The sequence below is a fragment of the Nelumbo lutea genome, chromosome 1 (genome assembly GCF_056320005.1).
Source record: "Nelumbo lutea isolate HS-2025 chromosome 1, American lotus-T2T, whole genome shotgun sequence".
Lineage (NCBI taxonomy): Eukaryota > Viridiplantae > Streptophyta > Magnoliopsida > Proteales > Nelumbonaceae > Nelumbo > Nelumbo lutea.
Genome location: NC_142684.1, coordinates 6880126 through 6884873, shown reverse-complemented (window position 1 = coordinate 6884873; position 4748 = coordinate 6880126). Strand labels below are relative to the sequence as shown.

Genomic DNA, 4748 nt, shown 5'->3' with positions numbered 1-4748 from the left:
TGTTGCTTGTTGTAGTGGCAATGGCGGTGGTGAGAAGATAGGGAAGGGAGAGAGAGAAGACAGGGGGAGAGAGAGAAGACAACGGCGGTGGTGGTGGTGGGAAGACAGGGGAGGGGAGAGAGAGAGAGAGAGAGAGAGAGAGAGAGAGGTCCAATGTTTAGGTTTTTTGGGTTTAGGGGTATCGGGGGTAACTCGTGTCATTTACGAAAAATTGTAAGGATATTTAGGACATTGGGCAGGGTCTGAAACGCATCTGAACGTGTTCAAAACTGGACCAAGGTTTATAATTTTCAGATCTGAAAATTAGTTCTAGACCCAATTTAAGAGGTAGAAACATAGAATGGGTGAGTTCTGAAAATTAGCATTTTGAGATTTAGACCTCTAAAAAGTGCAATCAAGTGGTACCTTAGTCATGGAAAGATTGCAGTTTTTTTATTCATAAAATACTTAGTTTAAAGGCTAATTAACAATATAATTCCTCCGGTTCAAAGCATTTAAGATGTCCGTTCGAGAGCTTCTTCCCTTTTACTGTTCCTTCTCAAACTCACCATTACTGCTGAAGAGTTCATCATCTTCATGACGAGAATAGAGGAGTTGCAGCAGCAGTGACCTCCCCAAACTCTTTCTCTTTCTCTCATTCTCTTCCCTCTCTCTCTTCTTTCACTTCTCTTCTCTCCCTCTATCTCTCTCTACATCATCCTCAACATCTACCGCTGTCAATCTAGTTCCAGCAGCCACTACTATTTTCATAGCCACACCTGTTTCATTTTCATCTAGTACTCTCGCCTGAAATCAACTATCCGATGGTTTTCCTTTCATCCTCACGATAGTGACCCACTTAACGTAGCACTATACATCGATTTCAGAGCGGTCCCCTGTTTCAAGATTCCCAATCATCGATTTCAGTTTCAGAGCTACTCTTTTCGTTGCTGGTAGCACTATACATCAAAGAGTTTAAGAAATAGTAAGAAAAGGAGAATTCGATTGCTACTTGTAATCCCATTGCTACAGATCTGGGCGTCCCATTGTGAAGTGATTCTCGACAACAAACAGGTGTCATTCTTGCTTCTGACTTTAATTGGAGATGCCAGGATCCTCAGATATCCCCTTGAATGGTTGATTTGAACCTATTGAAACCTCCTATATCTATTAATCCATATCAACAATATTGTTCTGCTTTGCTTCAATTCCTTATGATATTCCTTGGCTACATATGACCTTCACTATATGATTTAGATCGTTGACAGTAGAATTATACAATTTGTTTTTCTATATTTTACTTGTCTTGATGTTTGTTTTGATGTTAAAACTATTGATGATGCATGGACCATAGGGGGAATATGGATTTACTGTTAAGGGTTGGGATTGTTGAACAGCCAAACTTCTTTCAATATTAATTGAATTCTCTAAACATAAGTTGGGGAAAATTTTATGGAGATGTGGTGATTAGTTTCCTAAATTGAGTAAAATAACCCAATAATCCAAAAAATAAGAAAAATAATGATAAAAGTAAAATAATAAATAGGTAGAAAATAAAAATGGGAAATATGAATAGAATAAAATAATAAAATTAATTTAAATGGTTAGTTAAATAACAAAAGTAATAAACTAATGCAAAATGGGATGGACAACATGAAACATGATTTTTTTAGGGGGGAGGGAGATGGACAACATGAGACATGAAATTTCATCTAGTTCCCCCAAGAAGAGAAAAATTATGCACACATCCCACTAAAAGAAGAACTTTGTATTCTTACAGTCATTGTTTAAGAAGAATGGCTTATTCATTTTGCAGAAATTGTAAAAAAAGAACTTTTCTTAAACACCAAAAACAACTCTAATTGCTCCTTGTTTAAGAAATGATCTTGAGGTAACATTTCTGTTTGGTTGTACAAAAACAATTTTCATGTTTGATTACATAAAGAAAATTAAAACGAAATTGATCTATTTGGTAAATAGAACATGAAATCATTGTCTTTTTTTGATTAAGAGATGCTCACAGCATATTGACCTAAAAGCATGTATGAAGCTTGGGTATCCAATTTGAACCCAACTAAGCCTAGCCTGAGCTTTTGCACAGGTTGGACTGGGATTTGGTCATGTCCTTCCTAATAGCCAAAGCAGATTCATCCCTATCATGATAGAACAAGTTACTAGGAGTATGGGAGGGGAGTGGAATAACTGGAAATCCCATTTTTTTCAATCCATTTTACTGCTAAAATCCATTAAAATAGAGTGTATATACCAGGAAGCAAAACGACAAGGAGAACATCAAAGAAAACACAAAACCATTTCACTGTGATATGGTGCAATTCACAATTGCCATTCTGTTATGTGTGTGTGTAATGAGATGGATAAGAGCCAACGTAGATATTTGAATAAAACAAGAAAACTATTGAACAAGTGCAAACCTGTTATTGTCAACAGCAAGGTTGAAAAGTGCCATAACTCCAAATTCCACAGCCTTCTCGTTAAGATCATGAACAACCAACCCCAAAAACCGCACAAGGGCCTCAACAAACCCATTGGCTCCCATAAAAATTCCAGTCTCTTCATCATCCTTCAGCAAGTGTCGTATATGTTCCACTAGTTTGAATTACATCCTTAGGTCATTTCCTTCATACAAGACAGTCAGGAAATTCTCATACACCTGAAACAGGTCTAGTTCAGAGTTTTCTTTTGGGTCAGGCATATTTTCAATCTCATTTCTTTCAATCTTCTCAACAATCCTATTCTCCTCAACAAGGCACTACCTTGATTCTCTTCAACTTATAGGAGTCAACACTCTCTATGGATCTAGAATTAGTTCATTCGCACTCAGATAATGCAAGCCTCCAGTGGTTTAAATCAAGACTTGTGAATTTTCTTGTTCCAGGTATCACTAAAATGTGGCAGCTGCAAGGCTTGCACAACACATTGAGTAGGGAAATGAAAATGGGCTATTTATCAGCATTGTGGCATCATGTTCAGTCCTTGTTCTGGATGCAAGCATTGGTTTCACTACTCAATTTTATGAGCTTTCACCTTATTTTCTTCATAAAGCAAGTAACTACTTGCACCTTATTTTATGAGCTTCCACTGTTTCATGTTCATGTTTGGGAATGCTTGGGCATGGACAAGTGGGTTGGTGTGTGAGGGGCAAGGAGTGTGCCTGTTATGGACGCATTCCTCGGGAAGACGTACTGTCGCCACCGGCAGCAACAGGCACCTGACCCACCGCCAGCAGCAGCAGTGATTCAATGATTCTCATCCTACCCAGTTCAGCAACAGCAGCCTTATCTAGATTAGATTAGATCATCTTGCTTGTTCTTATCTTATTCTATTGCTCTTATCTTATCTTGTTAGTACCTTATCAGATTAGGATTAACTTATCTTATCCTTAGCAAGATAGAACTGGAAGTCTCCCTATTCAGTAAGGAGACTCCCTTTGATTAGGACTCTTGTAATCTCCTATTTAAGGAGATCCCATTATTGAATGAGGAAATCAAATTTCCAGTCAAGAAAGAGAGTAAAAGGAGAGTTCGGTGATCTCTTGGACAAATCACCTCTAGGACGCCAAGATAGATTCAGCTAGGAAGGGGAGGAACAAGGGAAAACAAGAACTTTTCCCCGTGGACTGACCCGTGATGAGATCCTATTCCCGGGCCCATAACAGTGCCTGTGGCTTGACTCAATTAGTTTCTTGAACTTGTGCCAACATCATGGAATGCCATCAAGAAACTATTAAATTGACATAGCTTATATTCCCATTGACATATTATCAGAAGAATTTCAAAGAAATCTCTACTTCCAACTTTACCTTCTCTAGATATGGTTATTATGTTTCTCACTAATATTAAAAAAATCACATTCCTTGAGCAAAGCACAAAAGTAGAGTTGATTTAGTTCCTAATTTTCAAGCCTTGTCTTCTGTTAAGTTGATTTGTTTCATATGGATGGAATTTGTTAAGCTTGTTAAGTGAAAATTCTGCAACTGGGAAAACCAATATAGTTATTTATGTTTTTTTCCCTTTTCTTACAGGTTTGTAGCCGATGCCTATATAGGGAAATGTGACAGGGTTTGGTCTACTGACCATATGCTGATCAAATATTGGGATTTTCTCTGGTTATTAAGAAAATACCAAGATTGAGACTTAGTGAATGGAAAATGATTTGGTTGTTTACATGGTACATAAATTTAAGAATGTCAGCTTTTTGTGTTTGAAAAATGTGAGAGCTAGATCTATATGATGTTCTGATTCCTTGAACCACAATCCGTGTTTATATTCAGAGAACACAAAATGTGAGAGATGGTTGTTTACATGGTTCCTGGGTTGGCTTCTATCCAATCACCCCCAATTTTATGACAATCCATCTACAACTACAGGGGAAAAGGAGAAAAGGGGGAAACCGTAGAAATAAGGGACACAATGTGTATGATTTGTTTCACATGGACTTAAGCTCAAAGGATAAAATTGGCAAGAGGTGAAAAAGATTACAAATTTACGCAGAAAAGTAGGTTTTGCAAAAGAACATGGGAAAGTAATGAAACTCCCTTACCTGAATAAATTAAACAAAAAAACAACATGGGTAAGTATACTTACCCAGGTAAATGTATTTCCGAAAAAAGAACAGGGCCATAATAGTAAATTAGAGCTAGGTAAGCATCAGTTCACGTATTGGCTTCACCGTAACGGTGCGATAAATGTATGTTGCAATCAGCATTGAGCACGCCGATAGTATCACTCAGTAAATGTGTAAATATGCCA

General features: G+C 37.4%; 1 long non-coding RNA gene across 1 annotated transcript; it reads left to right on the top strand.

The window, feature by feature from the left end:
* The first annotated feature begins 481 nt into the window (after window positions 1–481).
* LOC148873361 (uncharacterized) lies at window positions 482–4301 on the top strand. The gene is made up of 2 exons (XR_016105272.1): window positions 482–1053; window positions 4022–4301. It is a non-coding gene; the product is annotated as an uncharacterized LOC148873361 (long non-coding RNA).
* The last annotated feature ends 447 nt before the right edge of the window (window positions 4302–4748 follow it).